Source organism: Thunnus albacares, chromosome 1 (genome assembly GCF_914725855.1).
Source record: "Thunnus albacares chromosome 1, fThuAlb1.1, whole genome shotgun sequence".
Taxonomy (NCBI): domain Eukaryota; kingdom Metazoa; phylum Chordata; class Actinopteri; order Scombriformes; family Scombridae; genus Thunnus; species Thunnus albacares.
The window spans coordinates 9,577,447-9,595,509 of NC_058106.1; the positions used below are offsets into that span (position 1 = coordinate 9,577,447).

The 18,063-nt window shown below is 39.4% G+C and overlaps 1 protein-coding gene across 9 annotated transcripts in view; it reads right to left on the minus strand.

Annotated features, from left to right (window-relative positions):
• The window catches only part of LOC122995206 (A-kinase anchor protein 13), a 110,545-nt gene extending 93,904 nt beyond the window's left edge, over nt 1-16,641 (minus strand). For all 9 annotated transcript variants that reach the window (XM_044370928.1, XM_044370855.1, XM_044370779.1 and 6 more), the window contains exon 1: nt 16,145-16,641. The gene's annotated coding sequence lies outside the window, so the exon portion shown is untranslated. The remainder of the gene's footprint in view (nt 1-16,144) is intronic.
• Nucleotides 16,642-18,063: the final 1,422 nt, after the last annotated feature.

Here is an 18,063-nt window from a genome sequence, read left to right on the forward strand (position 1 = left end):
AAAAAGGAAGTTGATCCGGTTTTATTGCATCATCACAAGATGTAATTGCTCCATTAGTTGCTTTGGATTCATCGAGGACCTGTCATATTGCAACATTCTTCCAAAACTTCCTCTCAAGTTGACTGTCAAGCTAAGCTAGTTGGCCAATCTAAAGCAGCAAACATCCTCCCACATGAGGAGGTAATCAGGCTAACATATAGCTGCTAGGGTCCCATTATGATCAAAATGTGTTTTCTATGACAAGTTAACTTCAAGAGGAAAGGTGGACAATTCACAAAATACTTCACATGAACACACAACTACACCCATTTTCTGAATGAACAAGAAAATTAGTAAGTTATAGCCTTTATCTTTTTGTCTGTAGTTCAATTCAAAAACTGCAGGAGTTGATGAGAGAGATGGGATTTTACCAAACAGTAAATCAAACCAAATTAAAATAACAGACTAAAAGAGGCTACAAGCTGGGTGGGGCTGCAGAACTTGGTGTTAATTCTCTGTGTATTCATGACTACAAGAGACTCTTTCACACGGCAGGGAGTCACTTGATTCTATGTTAATATCAACTAGAAATACCGCCTCACAGTTGTATGCCTCTGCCAGCCAGTCAAGATGCAGTTTACATCCATGTCTGTCCAGACTCATAATATTTGTAGTGAAGACTTTGAAGGAATTTAATAAAAGGTATTATGTGTATTTTTGGCAAATGGAAGTTTTGGAAATGGAAGTTATCACTATATTGACATGTATGATTCCAGTGAATAATTTGCAGTGAGAAATATGCTGTCTTCACTTCATCACATGGTGCAACTATAATCACCTGAAGCTCAATATCAGCAAAGTCAATGAGCTTGTGGTGGACTACCGGAGGTACTGGAGGCCCCCTGTCCTGGTTGTCATCCAGGGAGAGGAAGTGAAGAGGGTGGACTCATAAAAGTACCTTGGGAAAGCAAGGTACTTTTATGTCACCAATTCAGTATCTGACCAAATGTGAAATATGGTCACAATCTCCCCTTCTGTTCCGATGAATAAAGGCCAGAAAAGTGTTTTTGCAGAACGTTATGAGGTTGACCTTTGACCTTTTGGATATATTTCATCACTTCATCATTTTATCCTATTTACATATCCTATTTTCATACATTTGTATGAAACTTTGTCATTATTAGCATATGAATTCTTAAGTTATGGCCAAAGACGTGTTTTGTGAGGTCACAGTAACCTTTGGCCACCAAAATCTAATCAGTTCATCCTTGAGCCCAAGTGGATGTTTGTGCCAGATGTAATGAGATTCCCTCTGGACGTTCCTGACATATTATATTCACAAGAATGGGATGGACGTGAGGTCACAGTGACCATGACCTTTGACCTTTGACCACCAAAATCTAACCAGTCCATCCTTGAGTCCAAGTGGATGTTTGTGCCAAATTTGAAGAAATTCCCTCAAGGTGTTCCTGAGATATCACACGAGAATGGGACAGACGGACGATCCAAAAACATAATGCCTCCAGCCAAGGCTGTCGCCGGTGTGGAGGCATAAAAATCACTAAATGCAGGTTTTATATCTTTTCACCAGACTGCTTTGAATTATCGATCACACAGTATTGTGGGTCTAACAGTTCCTTCTAGGCAGCAACAACAATTCAGCAAGTACACAGGGGGCCATCTAAAACAGCTATATCAGGGGGTCACTTCTAACCACAATTCCTGTCATTGGAAACTTCACAAATAACAAGTCTCAATACCTTAATTTCTGTGTTACAAAAGGCTGCATATCATCTCAAAAGAAAACGTGTTCCAGGCAATTTACTGTAACAAGATACTGTGCTGCTATGGATCATACCTGGACTTGCAGGTCAAGTTACCATGTACATGTCAGGTAATATCCTTTATTGGCAAAGCTGAGGAAATTCAAAACATTAGAAACTAATCTTTCTTCCTTAGTAGAAGTTTAGTAAGAGTTTTGGTTTTCTTGAAAGAGGAATGGACCTGGGTGGGTCAAATTGACACTGACATTTTAGTGAAGTTCATTATAATGGGACAATCAATGACCCTAAACCTGCACCACGTCATACCAACAAACATAGACTTTTTATTTTTGTAATAAGCTTTCTTTAAATAATATGAGTAAATAACAACCTGCATATAATCCACGTATTTCAGAAAAGATCTTGTATCTAAATAAAACTCAGTTTCCTTCTCTGGTAACAGAAGAACCTTGAGAAATGACATCCCCTAAGCTCACCCCACAGCCACCCGACACCTGCTTATAGAGATTACACAACCCATTAACTCCACCTAAAACATTGGGTGCAGCCAGCCTGCAGCCAAGCTCCTTAGAGTCTCCATTATAGCAGAAACTGTCTTTGAACTGCTGTTGAAACAGAATTTCTACCTTTGCAGCAAGAAGGCCACAAAGAAGCAGGGCATCAGCCACGTTCAAGTGCACAGCCATCACAAATGGACCAATAAATCAAGAGACAAAAGCCCCTCAATGCTGGGATAGGAGTGGTGATACACCAAGTCAGAGTTGTAAATGGACCTGTTATGGCTTCCAAAGGTCCCCTGGCTATCAGAATAAGCCATAATAGCCATGTGACTGCAGCATGAATGGGAGGATGAATAGGATTAACTTCACAACTCATTAATCGGACTGTCTCCTGCACCCCTACCAATAATCAGCTGAGGATTCCCCAACATGACAGCATACCGGATGCACAGGACAGACTATGTCTACAGTGCATTTGTCAATATTGATCACTTTTCTTGCAGCTCATAAATGTGTTACTTTTGTCTGTGACAAGGTCTCACTTGGGGAAAGAGATCTTTGTTCTTGTTCTTGGAGGCACTAATCAGCCTGCCAACACACATGATTCAATAATCCTCCCTGGATAGAAGTGCATCCAACGCTGGTAAATGCCAGAGTCAAGTAAACACTAGTTTTGGTCCAATATAAACCACAGGAAAGGCTTCACCAAGGAAATGAACCAAGATCTGTGAACATGAAGTCATATGGACTGACTTGGATTGTCCTCCTGCATCAGAGCTACATGGACCAACAAGGGGAAATAAAATTCTGATGACTAAGAGCAAGTCTTGCAGCATTTCACCACACCTTGTGTGTTTATCTTCACTTGTTGGCTATTAAGAGCTCATAAATAAATTGATGATTATGAGCATTATTAGTCATGATTGTAACTATACCTTGTATGTAATATATAGTGGGGAACAGGCAGGGGTGTGGCAAAAAAAATGAGGCATGCCATTAATAATTTAATAATTTACAAGCAGTTTATCTTTTTAACAAAAGTTGAAATCACATTTCCTGTCCTGATCCTGTCAAATACTGTGGTTGGTCCATTTGCTTTCACACCATAAACAAAATGCATCACAGTTTGCTTTGAAGCAGACTGAGAGCCTCCTTTTCGGGCAGTCTTGGTTCAGGTTTTGGTCTGCACCAGTTCGAGTTTAATTGACAACTTTCATGCCAACCTAAACAAAGCTAACCTGATGAGCAAATGCATCAGTCTGTCTGAACTGAACCAAACAGGCTAGATGTGAAAGCACCCTAAGACTTCACATACTAAATTTTGTACAAAGAGTTATTTTGACATTTTGACTTGTCATAGTAGGAAAAGCACAGATGTTATTAATTACATTAACGATGCCTCTGTTCTATTCATGTGTCATGACAGTGTGACACTGAGGCAGCTAAATGAAATTCAGACATCACTAACTGTATTATTTACACCTGGGCTTTTCCTACTGTGACATGTCAAAATGTCTTCAGTGTAAAAGGCCTGCTGGGATGAGGTGCCTTCTTGATTTGTGTCACAGAACGTTTCAGCAGTTTTGGCAGAACTGTCAACACATCAATCAATGTTGTCAATCTCTAATCTCGTAAAAATGTTTATTGTGCTCACTTTTAAGTACACAAGGGTTTTAAACAAAGCGCACATGGATGCTTAACTTATGCTTATGAAGGAATGCCTAGCAAACTGGACAGAAGTGGCCTGACTGAACTGCAACCCAAACTGATTCATCACTGATCAAATTGAGCTGTTTTTTGTGAATTCTATAAGCACTCCTACTTGCACCACCTCCCACTCTCGCATCAACCTCTAAACACGAGACAAGGTTCATTTGTAATGGAAGCATGGACCTAAATTAACTCACATTGTGACAGAAAATCTTGTCACAGAGTCAACTTTTTCAAAATGCTCCAGACCAAAAAGAAAAACTGTGGATCTGATCACATTATAAAGTGAAGCAATGACTTGGTGATAGGAGCAGTGATAAATGGGTAGATCAGAAGTGAGTGAAGAGGCCTGTAATGGCATCAACACAATCTGGTCTGTCAGCACCACTCCCTCAAAGACTTCCTGTAGGAACATCTGTGTCCAAAGGCCATTCTTTTTAACGTACTAAAATAAAAGAAACACAGATTTTAAGTGCAGGTCAAGATTCTGCAGTTGCTAGGAGACCACTGAAAACTTGGTTAAAGCAAAACTCTTATTCAAAAGTAACTTAAATTCGATTTCACATGCCTTATAATTACTTTTGAAGAAATTGCCCAGGTTAAATGCAAAGTGACTGCACTGGCTAAGGTTCAAATCTTTATATCTGCTGCTGAAAAAGAGCACAATACCCATTAAACCTTTGCTGGATAAATAATGTCACTTAAGGATGGATTGGTAGCTGGTGGCTGCTGGTGTGCAGAATCCAGTGAAGATCCTTGAAATAAAATAGGTCACATCTTATGAACTCAATATGCACAACAGGCAATGTATAACTTTACGCTGGTGTTTCCATTGCCTTAAAGCTTCATACTGCAAACCTCATTGGCAAAAAAAAAAAAAAAAACTCCCATTGGCCATTAAGTAACTTGAAGAATGTCAATGCAAATTTGTGTTACCGGGACAACAGTTACCTCAGGCTGCTTCTTCATGAAACCTTTTTTATTTGGCTGCGCATAGAGAGCTGCAGTCAAGGACATGGAGACACCTGTAAAGAGGGACAGGAGCCCAATATAGACCTGAGGTGTCAACCAACACCAGGGCTCCATGATGGCTACAGAGACAGGAGTTAATTCTCAGGGAGGGGCAGAACAGGAGTTTGTGCCTCACCTACAGTATGCAGGTGCACCCCTCTAATATAAAATATACAAGGACAGCCTGGCCTGAATACTTCATTCCTGTTGTATTTTACTCTTATATGCATACATCTACCAAACACAAAGGCAACTCTGTCTTGACATCACATCTACTTGTGATTATACTGGTTCTCCAACTGTAAGCAATGATGTAATGAGTCTCGGAGGTTTAGGGGTTCAATGCCCACTTAGGTCACTCTTGATTTAAATGTAAGGCCTCAAGGTGCAATAAGGAGCTTTGGATAAAATCCTCCAATGAATAGCAGGTATGAGTGCTAGGGAGGGCTTGCAGGTTGATTTAAAGCCTGGTGAGAGACAAAGATTTCATCCACACTAATATATTTTCATTTTAAAACAGCAATTTAAAACGAAAACGATCTTCATCCACACAAGCGTTTTAGCACCGCTTCAGAAATAATCTCCATCCATACTAACACTTACTTACACTGGGCATGCGCGTGCCAGTGTAAACAGGAAACAGATATTCTATTCTGCGGTTGGTTGCTTAGTTGTAGAAAAAACCATGGAGGAAGAGCAGCAGTGAAAAGTAAGACCACAGATTTCTTTGATTGGACCGACGATGAGGTGGAACTATTAGGCCTACTGAAAGTAACACAACTATAAGGAAAGTTACCCTTTTCTTCTGGAAAAGGGTCACGTGATAGGGGCGTGACGAATCAGGAGAGGACACTTCGTGACTGAAAAAAGTTCAGCAGTGTTTTCTCTCTTTCAGGGGTTCGAAACGCTGGAGTAGTATGAATGCTAAGCGTAAATGTAGCAAAAGCCATGTATTTTAAAACAAAAACTTATTAGTGTGGATGTAGCCAGAGTTAACTGTCCAACTGTTCACTGATCTTCATCTTAACATCTCTTATCTTGTGTTCAACTTCCTTTTCTTTCTTTTATCATAAACCTGTCATGTCTCACACTTTTTATTAAAAAAGAAAGTGCTGGAGCTTGGGCAGGAAATTAAATCAACTTTTACATTTTAAAATGGCCGTAGAAATAAAAGATCAAATGAAACTGAAGCTTTCTATCCCATTAAGAGTTTCATTCCAAATATGAAACAGCGTCTGAAACTTTTGGTGACCAAATTCGAAAAAGAATTCACCAGTATATTTTTTTGACACCTACTATTTTTCAAAATACATTTGCAATCAATAGGACTGTAGTGTGCTGGTCGACTGGTCGATTACTTGGTCGATATGCTCTCGTCCAACCAAATTCTCATTGGTCGAATCATCGCCGTGTTACTTTCATAAGGAGAAAAGTGCTACATCAATAGCTTTTCAGGATTAATCCATTATTTCCTGCGGCGGGAGGGACAGACTAACAAAACAGTATTCAAAACACCCCCGTTGTTTTCACAACTTTGAACTCGCCCAACCTAATGGAGACTGCTGGGTCTAACTGTACTCTATGTTTACTGAGCATTTACTGAACATTTACTGAATCAGTGTTTCTCCTATAATTATAACAACAAGAACCTCCGCCAGGCCAAGAAATATTTTTAATGCCAAAAATAACGCCAAATATCCATTAATTCGGAAATCAACAGCATTTGGGAGCCTCTGTGCAGCGCTGTTCTGAAACATGAGTCAACCTCTGTGTCGTTACCTAGGAAACTATTGGTAGCGTAACTACAGTTTAGGAATAGGGCATTGCGTAATATGTTTGCGTAGCGAGTGGGAAAGAGCGATCGGCAGGAAAATGACGGTGCATGCGAGCAGAGCAGACGAAAAGGTTAGCAGTAAGTTGTCAGTCTGGCAGTAAATGTACAGTACAGACTGTAGTGTAATAGTTAATAAATGCTAAAAAGATTATGTACGATTTCAGTCAACCAAGATTTTCTTTGTTTGACTATAGCCCTAGCAATCACAGCATTCAAAATGGAGCTGGGTGATTATTCGAATATTATTTTCAATTATGATTTTGGCTACAACGATTATAAATAAGATAATCGAGATAAAATGATTATTGTGCCATATTCCATTTCTCAATGATGCTCTTGTTTTGCCTTGTGTTATATATCCAGCACATCATATGTCAGAGTAGCCGGACAGCGCAGTGAGAGACAGACAGGCAGAGCGGAGCTCTTCTTCACAGCGCCAATGTGTCTGAATTTGACAAACGGTCAAATGTTCAGCGGTGGAAACTGACTTATTTAGACATCTACAGGCTACTTTGCTTTAGTTTCAGTCAGACTTTGGATGCTATTATTTTAGATATGAGGCTTCTTCGTTCCATGTAATGATCTCTCCTTTCATCCAGTCACCCGGTGCTGTGCTTTCTATGTCTGCTCTGTTATTGTGCGAATGCTTACTTGTACAAAGCTGATTAGAAACCTGGTTACGTGTTTTTATGGCAGAGAAACTGGTGTGTGTATGTGTATATATACACACACACACACACACACACACACACACACAGAGTATATACTTTATTTATCTATCTCTTCTCTTTTTTTTTTTTTTACATTCTTTTGTTTTTCAGTTGCATTATATTTAAAGTTCAAGGAAATCCACTGTTAAAAAGACAAGTTTTTTAAAAAGTTCAATAAATGCATGATGTTTCCAAATTCAATGAGTAATTGTGTTAAATAATCATGATCTCAATATTGACCAAAATAACTGTGATTATGACTTTTGCCATAATTGAGCAGCCCTAAATCAAACATAGCAAACTGAGGGAGGACTAAAACCCTGTGTGAGGTTTGATGTTTAACTGAGATGTTTGTTTAACCTGTCATGCTTTCTCCCCTGGTTAACCGCTAGTTACTGGCATACAACTACAAGTACGCTGCACTCGCCTACATCACAAAACCCCAGAGAGAGCAAAGTGCGCCTGCTCTCTGTTGAACCCTTGTGTGCTTCTTTTTACGGTTCACTATCAGCTCTGCTCTTCTGAGGCACTGCTAAATTAGTCAGGGCTACGTCACCTCCTGAACAACGCCACCACAGTGACTCGGACGCACCATGTTGACTACCATTTAGATAGTCACGGCTGTTTGATTTAATCAAACCTGGCTATTGTCTCTATGGACAGATATGAGGCCATCGTGGTGACGCGACCTCATCCTGCCACACAAAAGCTGCCTCTGTGCGCAGACTGCACACAAACGCTGGCTGACAACACAAGGCTGGGGGATGAAAGGTCTCCTCAGTGTTTGGTGACAGTTATTACCCTCTCCACTGAAACCAAATACCTGTGGGCCCAGATAGCATTATCTTATTGTGAGGCACACTGGGGGCCGGCCTGTAATCAGGGCCTGGGCCTTGATCAGTGCTCCTCCCCAGGTTTGATGCCACCCCCTCCTCCCCCATCTGTTACCACACCACAAGGCTATGGAGGTACTTTGTAGACATTTTAAAGCAAATACAAGTGCTGCTGCTATGCGTGGTGAAGTCTTCAGAAAGAACAGGACTGGACTGATATTTAAAGGGATATTTAGAGAGTGCAATGACTATCTGATGAAATGGCCCAGAAACTTGCAGACAAATATTCACACTATATATACACTTTTGCCCATGTTTAAATGTTCAACACATCATTACAAGATCAGCGGGGCAATTTCCGCTGCTTGAATTCAGCTGTATTTGGCAATCTTGTTTCTGACAAGATTCTGATGGGTGATAGCAAAGTGAGCAATGTGGATTTCAACTTATTTCATGAAGCAAAACAAAATCTCTCAAAATGGCGAATTCCACACTGCACTGTCAACTTGCTGTACTTATTCATTCAGCCGTGGCATGTGAAATAAGAAAGTGGCATTGAAAAGAAGACAAAATATGAGCTGAGGAGCGAGGAAAACAAACATGGAGATAGCAGAGTTTTAGAAAAGGAAAGTGGCTGTTAGTCCCATTTGGGAGGTAAGAGGTTTAGCCCGCAGAATCCTTAGCAATGTTAACCTTAGTCTCACAGCAGGCCCGATCAGATTAATATTACCTCTACTGCAGTCACGGCTGATGTGCACTGCTGGGACACTGCTGCATAAAACATATGTTCATTTCAATTAACAAACCAACTTAAGTTGAGCCCCATCAAGAAGCAGTGCTGCAACAAGAGCAATAAAAGTATATTCATGCGCACCTTTGAAAGTGACTACATAGTGGCTTTGTGGTTTGTACGATCACCTAACAGCAAAAGGGTCCTGAGTTTATATGTCAGCTCTGGTTCCTTGTGTGTGAAGTTAAGATATAAAAGTTTGGTCAATCAGAAACTCTAAACTGCCCACAAATATGCATGTGTTTGTGTGTGTTTACCCTGGGATGCACTGGTGACCTCTCGATGGTCTTTCCCAAGAGTTACACCACAACTAGATGATGCATAATCATTTACGTCATCTCAGTCCCTTTAGAAATTGTTCAAAAATGGACAGGATTCAGACATGTGTGATACTAATACCTCTGCAGTGGTTTTGGGAACTGAATTGCTCATGATGTACATGACTTATTCACCTCTCCTACTGAATTCAACGTCTATGTCAGGCTACTCAGCCCAAAAGAACGCTCTATTTCCCAAACAGGAAATGAATGAATGGATGGTCTTTGAGAGCTCTGGAGATTAATACTAGGGGTTAACATGTATGCTTAAGTAGGTCCACTTCTAAATTTAACTGCTGCTAGTCGCTGTATCTATCAACCTATCACAACCTTTGAACACACACCTGGCGCCATGTGACCAAAAATTAAGTTAATGTGAAGATGTGAGCAGAAAAAAACATATCTTCAAACAAAACAAAAACATATCAAAGTGGAAAAGACTGTTACACAGAAAACTATTTCTCCTGTGTCTGAATGAGAAGGTTTCGACCGTAAAAGAGTGGGCCATCTTTTTTTATCATTTGGAGGAATTTTGCGTAAAACTGAATGAAGGCTAATTTGTTATAAAATTATTTGAAATGTAAACATACAAACCCTTTCAGAAACACATCAGGCCTTTCATAACAATCTATGTAGTTTTTTATGTATCAGGCATTAATTCATAGCTTCAAAAAACAACTAACTCTAGGAAATGTGTGTGCAGAGATAAAGTATATAATTTCCCATAAGCACAGCACAATTACAACCTCATTTAACTGTAGGCCCTTTGGTCACACGTGTTGTTATTAAAACCATTAAACAACGTCAACACTGAGGCATACGTTGCTAGGCACAGTAGGTGCATCACAGGCAGACTTTGCCTGGGGAATATTATCAAAACAATAACAAGGAAGAGAATCTTCAGAATCAATGATAATTAAATTGTTTAGTCTGAGTCACCTCCTGAAAACTAAAAGCTATGCTTGTTTCATTGTTCTCTGAATTCTGTCCCCTCAAACTACAAAGCAACTTTAATAGCACTTTGTCGTTTGTCTCAGCTAACTAAGCAGCAGATAAAGGCATCAATGGAAACCTTACCCACAGTCTATTTGATGATGCCGGCTGCGAGCAGTCTCCTTTAGGTGCACTTTAAATTCATTTTAAGTCCATCAGAGAGAGCAGGTGTGTTTACACTATGCAGGTATCCTCAGCAGCAGCAGGCATGCAAGCTCTCACCACACTGATTAAAGTGAGCTAAATATGGCTTTGTGCTAACACAGACAGTAGGCAGATCAAAGCCCTGATGTCAGAGGGGAGAGGCGGAGCCTACAGCCCGCAGGTCAGGTATCTGCTGTAACTGCACTGGTCCAGCTCCCTCTGCTTTCTAAACACATTCTCCTTCATTCTTAAAGATGTGTGAAGCATGTGCAGGTGAACACTACAGCTGCTTCTTCATCGATCAATCAGACAATAATATCAGCAGTAGTAAGAGTGCTATGTATGCTAGGATCATATAGAGAGAAGGGCTGATGACAATGTTTCAGTGTAGCTGGAAATGTCCATGAAACACATAAGATCAACAACAGGTGCTCAACCTCAACCATTAAATTATAGGGAAGCTTTGGGATACTTTACAAAACCGTAATGATATATTCATGTTATTTTTCTGGTATAGTACAAGACAAGTATATACACTATACTGATTACTGCCCAGTGGTGAAAAAAATATTCATAATCATAATCAATCCAATATAAAGATATTAGTAAAAGTCCTACATTTAAATCTTTACTTAGCCTAAATAAAAGTACAAAATTATTAGCAGCATAACATACTTATAATATCAAAAGTAAAAGTACTCATTAGAGAGCAGATTGGTTCATTTCAGTGCTACATTATTATATTACTGCATAATTGTTTTTGATGCATCAACATGTAAACATTACTAATGTTAGTTGGTCACAGTGAAGCTAATTTTATCTGCTTTAGGTAGCCTATATACAGTGGGTTTTTAATCCATGACAATGCCTAACAGATTATCATATTAATGTATGTAAAATCTTAAACTGACAAGTGACAATAGTCGCCACAAATAAATCTACAATATTTCTCTCAGAAATCTAGTGGAGTATAAGTGTAAAGTAGCATAAAATGAAAATACTAAGCATAAGTACCTCATAATTGAACTAAGGTGCACTTCTTAAGTAAATGTACTTTCCACCACTGCAACTACCTACTTTTTTGTTGTCGTTGTTGTTGAAGGAATGCAGTCTCACATTTTGAAACAGGTGAACGGGACTATAAGTCTACAAACATGCTAGCGGTTTTGTGAGTCGGTACTCAGGCACAGCGGTACTTTGAGCTAAATGTTAACATTAGCATGCTAACATGCTCAAAATGAAAATGCTATCATGCTGATGCTAGGCAGGTATAATGTTTACTATGTTCACCATCTTAGTTTAGCATGTTAGCATGCTAACATACGCTAAATAACACTAAACACAAAGTATAACTGAGGCAGATAGGAATGTCATTTGTTTCGCACGTATTTGATCATAAACCAAAGTACTGTACGAATTTAAATATAAACCAGATGATGGTGCCAGATGAAAATTAAAGAATCATCAAAGTGATTTGAGTTCATCCTGAAGTGTGTAACAAAGTTTGTGGCACTCCAGCAGATGTTGAGATATTTCACAGGATAAGTGAAAAATTTGACCTGCTGGTGGTGCAGAAGAAAATCAATGGATCAACAAAGTCATTAGGATTCATCCTCTTGGTTCCCAGGACATCTGTACCAAATTTAATGGAAATCCAATAGTCCGTCCAACAGTTGTTGAGACATTTCACACAGACACACGAAAAAATGTGTTTTTAGTAGCAGAATAGAGGGGTTTTTGAGGAGTGTTGAAATGTCTTCAAAATGAAAGTGCTGTTAAACTATTTACTCAAGCTTTTTTTGTATTTATCTTTAAGGGAAAACAGTGTTTCTGTGACTCAAATGTCATCACTGCAAACATCTAAAACTATGATTACAAGAGAGTTTCACTCACTCTTAATAACGCTGGTAGACATACACCAGATTCTGAGAACTGGTAAATTACACTCATACAGTATGAGGAAGCAGAACAGCAGCAGTACCCCACACAGTACTGACACATGAGCTATCTCAACATTATTTTTTATTGGTTTGGCAAGTCTATCCACAGCAATGGCTTTTGTTCTCATTGCTGAGCATGAAAGTTTCACACTACAGGCATTCACATCCACTGAGTGAACAGACAAAGGCTCAGAGGCCTTTATACCTAGCATTACACGTACCTTGTATTCAGATTGTGTGTGGCTGGATTACATTCACATGTAGGAATTACAAACATCTCCTGTATATATATACTGAAATAAAATGTCAAAATGCAGAATGTTCACACAACTTCCTCCAGCAGCATGTAAATCCAAAAGTAAATACCCCAGCTGGTTTGTACCACATCCATCCTGACAATACAGATTTGGTAAGTATCTCTGTGCATCGCTGTATTTGAACCCCCCCATGTCTGCTGTTTGCTTTGTGTTTGCTTCCTGGTGGATCGACACGCAAAAGGTGTATTTCTGCCCATATGGAGACTCCTAGCAATTACATTTTGATGTTATTGGACTGAAACACATGTTTGGCCACTTCTGGATGCAATTTTCATTATCAGACCTTTGTTTGAATACAGTTTATGCATTATTATAAGATCCAATCTGAGTATTGACAACTGCAAAACACAGAAAACTAGCACTGAATGTTCAGATTCATAATCTTGTTTACTTATTCTCGGAGCAGAACTCGATAAAAGATTTTACCATATTTAGAAAAGATTATTCAGGTCATTCTTGTATGGTATCAATTTGGTATTCATACCAAAACTCAGGTATCATATGAGCCCCAGTAAACAAAACATTTTATACTATATACAGCCCTACTACTGGTTACAGGATAGTCTTTCTAATAACTATGTCATCTCCCTGCTATGGTGCTGCAGTATTTTTTTGTAGAAAGTCAGTGCTGGCATATCATGGCACATCTTTGCAGCACCATCAGCACAGCAACAATTCACAACAAAGTGTTCTTGATAACTCCAAGGAGAGAAGAGACATGACTCCGGGGCACATAGTGTGGACGAGCTGAGGAGATGGCTGCTATTTTGGAACAGTGAGTGCGGCTGCTTGTTTGGCGTGCCACGAGGATTCCAGCAATTCCAGTCTTAACAAAAACTAAGTCAAGGCTTTATTGTGAATATCAGTGGGGGAATTCAACAGTCACCCTCCCAGGCACACAAAACCGTCGCTGGGACGGTGCTACATCATGAACTAGTACCTGTAAGACTTCCTCTAATGCTTCCATTCTATAGTAAATGCAGTGTAATTACAAGGCTGACACTGTGCGTATCCTCCATCATCATTAAATTAGGGGGTTTGTGAAGATGAGAAATTGGCTGGGTTCAGCTTGGAGCCAGCAGAATCCTCGTGGTAATTTACAGTACTCTAAATGTGAGGCCAAGTCCTCTTTCATTTGTCTCTTGTACTGGAGCTAAATACATATTTCTGACTGGGAAGAGACACACAGGGAGCAGACTAATAAGCTTTTGGAAGCATTGTGTAGTCCTCTGCTGATAGCCTCAGCTATGTAATAAAAATATAACTGTTTATGAATATTTGCTGATTTTTGAACTGTTGGCAATATAAGAACTGCTGCTTCGTCTACTGCTGCACTCACTAAAATGCTTACTTTCATATGAATTTGCATATGATTAGAATGCATTCATTTAAAAGAAACCCACCCTTTCAAAATGCACTTGATACTATCATTGTCGTTATTAAAAAAAAACAAACCCAAATGTTCTTTTTTTAGGTCTTGAAAAGTAGGAATTTTTGAGATTTTCACCCACTAGTGTTAAATTATGCAAACACTGGGCTGACTATCTGGGGAAATGTTTAGCACATACTACGGATGCCTGTCAAAGTTCTGATAAGGAAGGCACTGAAATCCAACAATGAAGTTACAGCTGCTCAGTTGTCATGGGAGGATCCCAGTTTATATTTGTGTGTTGCTATGGACCTCGGTCATATTTCCCTGAAGACATAAAAGTTAAAATTTCGCAACCAAAGCATCTGAAGTGCCATTGTAAATCAGACACACCTTTATATAGGAAGAAGTACTCCCTTCTTTTACACTGTCACCTCCTCTTTGGAATAAAATATGTAGATGTTGAATATTTGGCCTAAATTCAAAAGGCACTGACTCAGATTTACAGGACAGTCCCACAGTGAGAAGCATCCACAAGGAGATGCATCATTATCAAAAAATGTTTGAGGAGTCAAAACCAGTGATTACGGGGGTCATGCCATTATGTCAGTGGTGTGATAAAAAACTGTGTCCAGGCATCAAATTTCTGTGATGGAAAATGAGTGTGTCAATCTTGTGAAATAAAAGGATCCTCTTTATTTTTCACTGGTTAAATGAGGTCCAACAACCCTGGAGGGTCATGAGGTCCATGATGCAACTTCAGAGCAAAGCTATGGGTGTGTTTCAACATGGGAAACCAGAGGGCAGCCATGTTTATGTGCCTGGTCTTTTGCACATGTGTGAGTGGGTGAGGTCAAGTGAGTGTAAATGAATTAGTAGGCTACTCTTTTCCCTTACATGTGTGCAGATCTTCCCACTAGCATGAAAAAAGTATGGAGTGAAATCAACTCTTGCAACCCTTTTAGAGATCTGAAGTCTGTATTGATCAAAAGTGACTTATAGTGATCTTATTGTTCCTTATAGACATTTTATTTGAGATACTGTCAATAAAATTTTACAGACACCAATCCACCACCATTAAAAGTCCAGATATATTGGCCTATGCTGCTTCCATTCCCTTTTAATCTGTTGTAACTTTATGGAAGTGCAACACTAAATCACTGCAGCACTCATTTAAGGCTGGGCAATGCAGTATATAATCATATATCAGTATTTATCATTATAAAAAAAAAGTCACTACCGTTGTAAAATGTAGTTTCATATCGTATCATTATTATGGCGTCATTTTATATTGATTATTCATGTAAGCAATTATCAAGTCAAATGTCTCACAATTATTTATGAAATACTTCAATGACAGCTGAAAATGGACTCGTTATGCAAAATGGCATCAATATATGTTTTTTTCAAAGAGGTAATATGATATCATGTCGATAATGAAGTGTTCTAAATGCCTTTTTTTCGTATCTTTACAATAGTTTTTCCATATGTCGTTCAGTGAGGCTATGCTACGTACTTTTAAATCTCCTATTGAATATTCCTGTAGCCTTAACGTGCGTTTTAGATGCTAACTAAAACATTTAGCATACTTTGTGGGGGGGTTTAAAATCTCCTATAGCATGCGTATGGCCTGTATTAAACTTTAGCTGCTTTTGTGTAGTATCATTTTACATTTCTATGGGTCGTCTGTGTTCTTCCTCGCAGTCGCTGAGTTCACAGAAACGTGAGAAGTTCCCACATTGACTCAACAGGCTGTGAGTGAGGATGTCATGGCTACCAAGCAACAAGTTAAAAAAACAGCTTCCCGCAGCCATTAAACAACTTCTGTCAATGTAAAACTCAGTGAAAAGATACAACGTTAAGTCCTTTCATGTAAGTTTGTAACTGGCTACATTGTAAATGAGTCCTCTTACCTCAAGCAGATGGAGCTCAGTGTGAAGCTGCAGCTTTTGGACGCATAATAATCCTCCTAATGGATGGAGTTACAGTGTTTGGAGCTGGGCCGAAATGTCCTTTAAAAAGGTTTGTACTGCTGGGTGAAAAGAAAGAGCGGCGGAGTAGTTTTCCTACGAAAGTGTCCGGTCAAAAACAGGAGAACTGCCTGCACTTTCTTACAGTTGTTAGTGTTTCCCAGGACAACTCAGTAGGCGGAGTCAGCAGCAGAGCTCTTATCAGCACTATTTGCACTGGGGTGTCTTTAAAGGACCAGTGTGAGAGATTTAGTGTCATCTAGCGATGAGGCTGCAGATTGCAGCCAACTGAGTACACCTCTCCTCACCCTCCCCTTCCAAGCATGCAGGAACACCTACGGTGGCCGCGAAACTTGCGAAAAACGCGAAAGGCTCTGTGTAGAGCCAGTGTTTGGTTTGTCCGTTCTAGGCTACTGTAGAAACATGGTGGTGCAACATGGTTGGCTCCGAGCTAGGGGACCCGCACCCTATGTAGATATAAAGGGCTCATTTTAAAGTCACGGAAACACGACAATTCTTATTTTCAGGTGATTTTAAACTAATTAAAACATACTTATGAATATTATACCCCGTTTCTGCAAAGGCTTTTCCACTACATGCCACAGAATTCTACACACTGGTCTTCTGTGAGGTAGCCCTAAATAACTTTAGTTATGGTGGGGGTTTTTTAATGAACTACATGAGGTCACATATTATAATTGTGGCTTCTAGATGAGGAGAAAGTTTTGTGGTCACTCCTCATGTGTGGAGTCAAGTCAACAAAATGTCACAAACTTCCTGTGTGTAGTTTCAAACAAGCTCCCACAAGGCTGACTGACTGGTGCAGGAAATTGAGTTGAATGATGTCTTTGGGCAATTAAGATAAGTTAAAATTATTATAAAATGTGTTTTCAAGACCCTCTTTGTCCTGACTTATTCTTGTTTGCATAGTCACATTGGTGTTTTTCTTCTGTAGCTGTGTTAAATATCCCACTGAATTGCTTAGAAACACGTCGTTTGGAGCATAGCTTATTTGTTTTGTGACTCCATATCCCATCATGCCCAGAGGAGCCTGTAGCGAGCTAGACCTTCCACTAGCTTTCATTTTGAAAATAAATTTGCAAAGCACAAAAAGCTGCAACTGCTGTGCCATTGAGAGAGACTTTACCATGTTCCCTATCATTAATAAGGAAGGCAGAAAAGGGAATTAAGTTAGGAGTTATTGCACATTTTGTTGAATTTTAGTTGTTGCATTACTGAACTATATGTGCTGTTTATCTTCAGCTTCATATTGGTGTAGATACAAGACAGTTTCCACCAGCTTCACTTTCCCATCCACTATAACTAATAACTACTTACTGTAATTCCATTGTGAAAGAACAACTGTACATCATATCCTGTAGGAATGTCAAAACTGTAAAGCAAAACTATATAAATATTAAAATGCATTCAGTTGTAGCTTCAGTAAATTCACTATTCAGTACAACATTGTGTCTGTAGGAATATCATAACATACCTCTGGGATTTCATGCCATATAGGATAATAACGTTAGTAATGTCAGTAATGTGTCATCTTGTGGTCCATGTATTGGGTTAAGTGGTCAGAGGTGGCTAAACTATGACCACTGTCATTAAAGTATGAATCAGAGCTGCTGGGATTGTCCAGTGGTCCAAACATTAAGGAGGTGTTTGTATTGCTCTATAGGAAGATTCGATTGCTGTCTCATCATGACAGCTTTTTGTCAGTCACCCTCTAGGCACAGAAAAAAAAAACTCCCGTGGTTTGAACTGCCCTCTGCTGGCTCAGAAAGCCCTCTGCAATGATATCTGCAAGTGAAATGTATAGAAATCAAAGGATGTGGTTTGCAGTAAAGGCATTTGCA